This window comes from Rhododendron vialii, chromosome 5a, assembly GCF_030253575.1.
Source record: "Rhododendron vialii isolate Sample 1 chromosome 5a, ASM3025357v1".
In the NCBI taxonomy this organism is placed as follows: Eukaryota; Viridiplantae; Streptophyta; class Magnoliopsida; order Ericales; family Ericaceae; genus Rhododendron; species Rhododendron vialii.
The window spans coordinates 2,673,479-2,683,433 of NC_080561.1; the positions used below are offsets into that span (position 1 = coordinate 2,673,479).

At 39.7% G+C, this 9,955-nt stretch overlaps 2 protein-coding genes and 1 pseudogene across 2 annotated transcripts in view; 2 read left to right on the forward strand and 1 right to left on the reverse strand.

Annotated features, from left to right (window-relative positions):
• Positions 1–9,955, forward strand: part of LOC131327303 (protein EFFECTOR OF TRANSCRIPTION 2-like) — a 38,128-nt gene that overhangs the window by 25,567 nt on the left and 2,606 nt on the right. The window lies entirely within an intron of this gene.
• Positions 1–9,955, reverse strand: part of LOC131327304 (putative F-box protein At5g66830) — a 29,267-nt gene that overhangs the window by 15,569 nt on the left and 3,743 nt on the right. The window lies entirely within an intron of this gene.
• Positions 895–6,788, forward strand: LOC131327302 (disease resistance protein RPV1-like; annotated as a pseudogene).

The window sequence follows — 9,955 nt, forward strand, 5'->3', positions numbered from 1 at the left end:
CAACTACAACAAGAAAAAAAAAGAAAAGGGAGGAGCCTAATGATTTCGTTTATTTCTTGTACAAATATAATTGTAGACTAGAGAATTGTCTGTAATGAAACTCACGATGTTCTTGTTCTATGGCATAGTACAGAGAGTTTTTCCAGCCATCTTGACCAAGAATATTGGGTGATTTGATTAAGTGACTTAATAGAACAGAAATTTGTAGTAATAAGGAAAAGAAAGGCAGGTAGAAATATCTTTCTACGAATTGCCGCCATATTTGAGAGGAAAGAGTGAATCCACGGAGAGGTTTTCTTAACTCCTCGAAAGCTTGAATAAACAAATAATGGATTATGAGAACAAGAAGTAGGACAATCTGGAAAGAGAAACAAGTCATGGTTAATGTTGAATTTTTTTGTGATTTGTCATTGTTAAGTTCATTTGCTATATAGTTGGCCAAGAGTTATGACTCATCTCTTAATGCACAAATGCCTTACATCACACACCATTCATGGCCTCAAGTGGGAAACACCAGTGGATTGAGCATTGTCTCCACTCGAGGAGTGCTAGGGACAAAGAAAATAGGCAAAGAATTAACCCTTAAAGTGTACATGAACGGCTCAGATTCAGTGTGCAGTGCATCTGAGCCGTTCATGTACACTTTAAGGGTCAATTCTTTGCCCATTTTCTTTGTACTTAGCATTTCTCGTCTCCACATGCAATGCGCAGATGGTGGAGAAGTGGAGCCTACTGGCCTCAAAAGTCAACCCACCTCTCAACATCCAGTCCCATTTTCTAGATTTGTCTAGTCTGGGGTAGAAAAGACATGATTAGTAACTTATCTCGTCTTAATTGATGTGAATGTTGATGTGTTGAATTTGGTACTCACAAGTCACAACCAACCTCTTTCGTCTTTTGATTATCAAAAAAGAAAGTCAAAACCAACCTCTCTTTCGTCTTTCCTTTTCTCTTGTTCTTTTTGCACGATTTTCATCTACTCAAACAGACTTATTCCTCCAATTTTAGCAATACAAGTGACATCTTCTATATATAACAATGGTGTCTTAACTTATTTATACATATCATTGATATCTGGTCCTGTACTCCTTTTATCTCTCTCGAGTTTGGTTCAATGGCTTCCATAAGATCCCAAGTAGCCTCTTCTTCAACTTCACCTTGTAGTTATCATGTGTTTTTGAGCTTTCGAGGGGAAGACACTCGGAAGACTTTCACTGACCACCTCTACACGGCATTGGACTCTGCCGGATTTCGCACTTTTAGAGATGATGATGGGATTGAAAGAGGAGAGAACATCAAGTCAGAACTACAAAAAGCAATTCAAGAGTCGAGGATATCAATAGTTGTCTTGTCCAAGAACTATGCATCTTCAAGTTGGTGCCTTGATGAGCTTTTGATGATCAGCAGACGATGGAGTACCTCTGGACATGTAGTTCTTCCCGTTTTCTATGATGTGGATCCATCCCTAGTGAGGGAGCAATCAGGATGTTTCGAAGAAGCATTTACGCGACATGAAGGGAAAGTTGAAGCAGAAAGTGGTGAAAGGAGAAAGGAATGGATGAGCAAGGTGGAAGAATGGAGGGCAGCCCTCAGAGAAGTTGCTGATTTAGCTGGGATGAACTTACAAAATTGTGCTGATGGGTAATTTCCTCCCGAGTCCTTTATCCTAAATACCATTCTAACATCTGTTTTGGGGATTTTTTTTTGGATGAAATTGATTCATGCCAGAACCTTTTCTATTGAAGTTTTCCATTTTTTGAGATGATGGTTTTATAGGCAAATGTCCATGGGTCTTTCTGTATGAAATTGTTTCATGCCGGGTCCTTTTGGATTGAAGTTTACCGTTTTTGAGACGGAGGTTTTATATGGTTATGGTATCCATGGGATTTACTGTATGAAATTGTTTCATGCCAAAACCTTTTGGATTGATGTTTACCCTTTCTGAGACGGGGGTTTTACATGCAAATGATAGTCCCACACAGCCTTTTTATTTCTTTCGATATTAAGCTATTGGTGATTAGGTCTTGTTTGGCTATGGTTATTATTATTTTAAGTACTTATCTTCCACTTTACGAGACATGTCATTCTCTCATAATACATCAACTTTAATTCAAAAAATAAATACTTATTTCCCTTAGTGGAGCGGGGCTCCCTCCATCTTTTGTATTTTAATGTAATTCCATCTTTTGTATTTTAATGTAATTTGTGCTACCATTTTTAGTTTCGAAACGCATAAGATACGATGATGTTTACAAAAACATAAAAATAATAGAGTATCTCGGCCTTCTCCTCCTAAGTCAATCCCTGATCATTTAGCTTTTTAGACGATATACATCAATGAGGGTTAGCGGGGTGTTAGTATGTTAGTCAACAGGGCTTCAGAGGCCATCCATAGCCCTGGACCTGAATCTACTCCCCACTGGGGAGAGAGAGGAGAACAGTCCACTAGTGCTAGCTGGAAGTTCACGATGTTTTTCCCGATCATTTAGCTTAACTAGGAAAGTTTTAGAGGTTATTCCATTTCTCCTAACGGACGGTACTACATTCGAAAACTTATGAAAGCTCCAAGTGTTGTGAGGGTCAGATTTGAATCTGAGACCAAAGTTGGACACCCTATCTTTTCGTTTATGTTTAGGTTCTCTTAATTATGTTATGCCTGGTGATTCATTTCCAATCACTGTAATTTAACAGAAACTTGGTCTTTCTTCTTAACAAATAGCAAGAGTAGGAAAGCAGATTAGTAGGAAAAAGAGTTTTCTTTTTGGAACTAATTATTGTCAAATGCATTTTTTTCGAGTGTAGAACTCTTGGTTTTCCAACAATGACGATAACAGAGTTTTCTTACTGTGCTTTATTTTCCATCTTAGGCATGAGTCGAGGTTTATCCAGAAAATTATCAAAGTAGTAGGAGACAAATTAAGTCGCACAATCTTGGACATTACCCCCTATGCAATTGGAATACATTCTCGTGCCAGAAAAATTCAGTTTTGGCTAGAAGATGGATCGGCTGATGTTGGTGTAGCTGCAATTTGTGGGATGGGTGGAATAGGAAAGACAACCATCGCAAAGTTTCTATATAATTTGAACTTCTCAAAATTTGAAGGTAGCTGTTTCCTTGCAAATGTAAGAGAAACTTCAAAACAACAAGATGGTTTACTTTGTTTACAAAGACAACTTCTTTAAGATATTTTGAACGGAAGACAGGAAAAGATATACAATGTTGATGAAGGAATTGTCAAGATTAAAGAAGCCTTGAGTTTCAAAAGAGTTCTTGTGGTTCTTGATGATGTTGATAAGTTGGACCAATTAGATGCAGTGCTCGGAATGCGTGATTGGCTTTTTCCAGGGAGCAAGATCATTATAACCACTCGGCACGAGCGCTTGCTAAGGGCTCATGAAGTTTGCAATGTGCATATGATTGAAAAATTAAAGTATGATGAATCCTTTGAGCTATTCAGTCTGCATGCCTTTGGACGAAGCCATCCCATTGATGAATATGTAGACTACTCAACGTGGGTGGTCCGCCATTGTGGAGGACTACCATTGGCTATTAAAGTTTTGGGCTCTTCTTTGTCTGGAAAAAGCTTAGAATTGTGGAAGAGTCAATTAGAAAAATTGAAAGCGATCCCCGAAAGTGAAATTCTGGATAAACTTAAAATAAGCTATGATTCTTTACAAGACGATCACGATAAAAGTTTATTCCTCCATATTGCTTGTTTCTTCAGTGGGAGCGATAAGGACTGTACAATTACAATCCTAGACCACTGTGATTTTTACATAGCAATTGGGATTCAAAATCTCATGGATAGATGTCTAGTAACAGTTGATGGATCCAACAAGGTGGTGATGCATCATTTGCTTCAAGAAATGGGAAGAGAAATAGTCCGCCAAGAATCACCCAAGGAGCCGGGAGAACGTAGCAGACTGTGTAATCATAAAGATTCCTTTAATGTTTTAAGACAAAAGACTGTAAGAATTACAAGTGCTCCTCTTGTATATTTGTAAATGTATATTTGTGTTGTTATGGCTTTTACTAATCAACTCTCTCTCTCTCTCTCTCTCACACACACCTGCCCTCCCCTCCTCCCCCCCCCCCCCGCCCTCCCCTTTTTTTTTTCTTCAGGGCACAAGAAAAATTGAAGGCCTCATTTTGGATATGAGTGTATTGAAGGAAGATACGTCTGCCCGGAGAATGTTTGGTGTTAATAGAAAACACAGTCTGGATGAATTCTTGGAAAACTCATTATTGCCAAATGTAGGGAATTTGCTCGAGAGATATTGTTTTGGCATCTTCTCCCGGAACTCTGCCGGCATTTCTCCAGCAGATTCAAATCAAATAGCTTTGGAAACTGATGCATTTTCAAAAATGTACAATTTAAAATTTCTGCAGCTCAGTCATGTACAACTAAGTGGAAGCTATCAAAATTTTCCCAAAGAACTAAGATGGTTGGTTTGGCGTGGCTTCCCATTTGAATCCATACCCAGTCATTTCCCATTGGAGACCCTGGTTGCCCTTGAGATGCCTCATAGCCGCTTGAAGAATTTTTTGGAAGGAACTATGGTATATTATGTTTTGCTTTTTCTCTTTTCTTAATTTTGTAGGCGAATTAACAGAAGGATTATAATCCTACCGTTTATTTTGTTGTTTGACAGTTTCTTGAGTCACTGAAAATCCTTGATCTCAGTCACTCCCATAACCTTTCCAAAACTCCTAACTTCATAGTACTCCCCAACCTTGAGAGACTGGTACTTGAAGATTGTACAAGGTTGGTCGAGATTCATGAATCCATTGGACACTTGGAGAGACTTGTTTTGTTAAATTTAAAAGATTGCCGCTATCTGAGGAAGCTTCCAAGAAGCATTGGTATGCTAAAATCTTTGGGGACACTTGACATCTCAGGTTGTTTAAATCTCAAGAATTCGCCAAGCAAAATGGGAAATATGGATTCTGTAGCAGTGCTTCGAGCAGAAGATGTAGCTGTCACAACTCAATCACCCTCTAAAATTCAGAATGTCAAAGCCTGGCATTCGTTCATCTGGCCTTCGCCATTGAAGCTAAAAAAAAATATTGGAACTTCTTGGGCTGCTTCTTTACCTCGATCCTTGGTAAAACTAAGTCTTGAGTGCTGCAATCTATCAGACAATGCTTTCCCTAGAGATCTTAGCAGCCTTTCCTCCTTGCAGAAATTAGATCTAAGCGACAACCCTATAACTAGCCTCCCAGATGGCGTCAAATGTCTTACTCGGCTCGAATCGCTTCAAGTATGCAGTTGCAATAGGCTTCAGTCACTAGTAGTACCGGAGAAACTTTCTGGATGTTTAGTCATGTTCTGCAGATCGTTGGAGAAGGTAACATTTCTGTCACCTGCATTTGCAAAAAAGTCGTCGTTTGCACACAGATCGTTGAACAAAGCAACTTTTGTATCACCTGCATTCACCTCAGACTACGATCTAATTCGCTTTGACAGGGCGGAACTATTTTTTTTAATTATTTTCGGGTGTGACAATGTGGTAGAAGTTTCCGGTATATTCAAGTTGGAACCCATAGGAAATGTTGATAAAGAGATAATTAACAATCTAGGCTTGTTCCACGTGGGATCCATGGGAAACCTAAAGGTAATGCTTGCAATCCCCAGCTTATCCGAACAGAAGCTTTCTATACAGGTCTCTCTCTCTCTCTCTCTCTCTCTCTCTCTCTCTCTCTGTGACTGTGTTTGTGTAATTGGCTAACTTATGCCTTTTCGTGGCACAGGGATGCCATGAAGAACATGTGTTCTACACTTATATTCCGGGGAGCAAGGTTCCAGGTTGGTTCAATCTTACAAGTAAAGGATCTTCATTATCTTTTAGGGCGCCGCATCATAATGGCAGAATCCAAGGCTTGAGTTTGTGTACCGTGTATAATGGAGATTATATATTTACTGGTTTTGGTATTTACTTGAATATAGTTTTCAGTAATGCTACCAAGAGATTGATTTGGAGCTACTGCCCACTATTCACTGGCATTCCTGAAGGTGGCGAGGAAATGATTTGGTTGAGCTATTGGAAGTTTGAAAATCAGGTGGAAGCTGGTGATGAAATGAGTATTTCAGTGTTCACAGTGGAAGGATTTCAAGTAAAGGAGATAGGAGTCCATCTTGTGTATAACACGGAGAATGCAGAGAAGATTATTGAAGAAGTATCAGGAGAAATTGAACGCTACGGAGTTGTTGTTCCTGGAAGACAGTCTTCATATCAGGAAAACACACAAGTCTTTGCTCTTGGCGTTCGGAGCGTTTTTATAGACGTAATCAAAACTGTTGAATTTGGGCGTATAACCTTGTGGCCTGAAATATCCATTGGCGAGCTGGATCCATCGGAAAGCTTACAGTCGTAAATTTTAGTGTTCTGTTTTCAGATGGGAACGAGCGGCCCACTCGGTTACAAACAGTTATTCCGCCTTTTTCAAAAGGAGGTACCCAAGTACTTCTCATACTTGATTATAATCTTTCATTCAAGGGGTCAGTCATGCGTGCAAGCATACTGTCATTTAAGCTTGGGATGGGGGACCATGCTGTGCACTGGGTGGACAGCACCGTGTTGAGCTCGGTTCGAGCCATTGGATTGTGCATCCGACATCAACTACTCGTTCATTCACCATGTCACAAGGAATTCTTGGTTTGCTATTAACCGAATCAGTTGACCGGTGAGTACCAATTGCGCGAACCGATGATCGGACGGTTCGCCACGGACTCATCAAGATGTTTTTTCTTGGCCTTTGATTCATTGCAAATACATATTCAGTACAAGCTGTGTTGCCTATCAAAATACTAGACAAACCCAACGCGTAAAGTCTTAATTTTTCTTAAAAAAAAAAAAAAAACTCCTGCATCGTAAACAAACCTCTCTTCTGGCGCCCTTGACAAAAGTAGGCTCCTCCGTGAACTCGTCGCGAAAAAGCACTTTTCCACAATTGCAAAAAGATCTGAAAACAAACAATTAGTTTACTTTCAAGGCTTCAGAAATCAGATAAACCAAGCAATACTAGATTGTACTATGAACAGAGTAAAAAAAAAAAAAAAACTGAGAAAGTAAATTGGTGAGAATAGAGGAGACAAGAGATAGTTACATCATGCAGGTGTCATGATCACGTTGTGTGGGGTGATACCCGTCGTAGTTACGGCACAAAACCATGCCATGGTTGACGTTCCAGAGGATTGGCTCTGTACGTGTACGGCGGCGGAAGGGACCTGAGACGGCGGGGACTCGCCGAGGAGAGAGAGAGAGAGAGAGAGAGAGAGAGAGTGTGTGGGGGTGGGGAGAAGACGAACATATGTGATGCGATTAGCCGTCGCACGGGGAGGAAGAAATACAAAAGAGAGGAAACTTGGGAGGCACGTGTATTTCAATTGGAAAGCGTGCCTAGAACCACGCTCTAATGATAAGCCTTGCTGCGCACTTTGTAGTCCTGGACGCAAACATTTGTAATCTGGACGCAAACTGTTTCTAAGGCGTATCTACAAAACACGCTTACTTGTGGAGCCGCAGACAATGTAACACTGGCCACAATATCTGGCACGCGGCTGCGAACACGAAAGCGTGGCCATTACCTACGATTTTGCTGTCACAACTCATCTTCTCACCTCTTTATTTTTATCGTATCGTCTAATCTTTTTTTTTTTAATCTGATCGTCTCACCTCTCCCCGATAACAATTATACGAAGGGCTATGAACATATTTGAAAATCATCATTTTTATCTTTATCTTTACCTGCTTGAAGTGAGTCATCAAATGAAGAGGTCGACAACATTTCTTCTTAGGCAATGGCATAGAAGATTGGGACATCCACTTGGTCAGAGACTAGAGCAGATGGTGCATGAAGAAAATTTGTGCACAATCTGACTGACATAAATGCGTATAGGAACATAAAATTTGCTTTGTTACCCTACAATTGCAACTCACTGTACTACATGTGCTTATCTATATTGTGACTGAGATACCCCAATAGTATATGTCACGCCCTCAATTTTCAACATAATTAAGTAATACATTTTAAATAAAGAGCCTCTCCTATCATACATATTACCCAAAAAAAAAGTCTTCATCTGTCTTAAATTACAAATCAAATCCCCATGATCAAAGGTTTACAACTTTGGCGCTTTGGCCCCAAAATACATAAATGCAAGTACAATCCTGTTTAGAATATTACAAACGTTTAGTCAAAAGGATTAGGATAATGAGTTACACTTACATCTTTGTCAAAACAAAGTTATTACAAAGATGCTAAGTAACTACGAGGGGTTAACTTCCAAAAAAAAAGTCTTTCATTCCCAAGCATACATAGCATGCGAGCTATTGTCCAGCATTTTGCCCTGAAAAGAAAGATTTGGTTGAGCTACACTAGCCCAGTAGGAAAACCTTTACCAGTTCTATATATAAACATGATGAAATGTGCAGGTGAAATGAAGGCAAGAGGTATAGCTCAAACAATGGAAACAAGTGATTTAAGGATATTCTCAACGTTCAACATGATCATTCTATCACATGCATATAGCTTGAAATGTCACTATGTTCACTCAATGTCAAATGACTCAATAACCTCGATACGATTGACCATTGCCCAAAATCCCCTCCATCGGTATTTCCACCCCTTGCGTTACCGGATAACACCACAAGGATTACCGTGTTACCACCCCTTGCGTCACGGTGATCCCTACAACTCAGGTCATCGTATTACCATCCCTTGCTTTACGAGACCGTCTAAGTCTTCGTATTACCACCCCTTGCGTTACGAGACTTCCTAAATCAATTCCCGACACAAACAACTATTCCCTTAATCGATATACAAGCTATAACCTTCTCAAAACCACAATCAAGCATGAAATTAAATATGATACGACACGCCAACCATATCATAAATATGTCACAAACGTTCATAAACATTCGACCGGTCAATAATATGCGAATTAACAAGTTTTAATCAATTAAACCTTTGTCATTTCCTACTAATGGAAGGCCTAAGGATCATGGATAACATCAATTAATCATAGGACGTCAATTAGAAGGTATCCAAAAGGGTTTCGAATCGATTGGGGTTGAAACGATCGAAGAAAACACAAATAGCATCAAAGCTGTCCAGAACAACAAGGGGTATTGATACCCCGAAATCAGGTATCAATACCTGGTCAGCCGACAATCCAGAGAAGGATGGGGTATCGATACCCCATATTTGGGTATCAATACCCCGCTGTTTTGAGGCGATTTTCTGCAGTTTTGACAGACATTCAAAGCACCAAAGGGGGACGATCCAAGCACGATTTCTACACCATTTCAACATATATACACACAAAAGAGGTAATGAAGTCCCTACCTCAAGACGATAACAAAGATCTTCGAGATTCGAACAAGCCCTAGCTTTCTCGAGCTCCCAATCCTCGATTCAAGTTTCGAAACACGATCGGGTGGTCGGAGGGTGGTCAATCCTTGAAGGTTTTGCAAGATTGAGTGAGTTTTTGAGTGAGGAGAGGAGAGAGAGAGAGGTTCGGCCAGGAGAGAGGGAGGGGGACGGGTGTGAGAGAGAGATGGGAGATGAAAAAAAATGATCTCCACATTAACACCCACCCCTTTTATACCCCTATATCTTTTAAACTACACATTCACCCTTCAATTCTCAATTCTTTCACTTTAGTATCCCATTCAATTAGACACCAAATAAATCACAATTTCTCAACTAAACATTTAATCAACATTTCAATAATAAAGGAAAAAAAAAATTACGAATCTCTACAGTATATGTCAGCTTGTAGAATTTTAACCATTTTTCTTTTCTTGTTCCCTTTTCTAAATGTTGAACAGATGAAGAATAAGAGCAATGCTGAAAAAATAGAAGCTCAGCTCCTTGACACATTTGATTATGCATGGAACAAAAGGCAGTAATGGTGTTCGCCGCCCTAACGATATTCTCCAAAAACTTTCC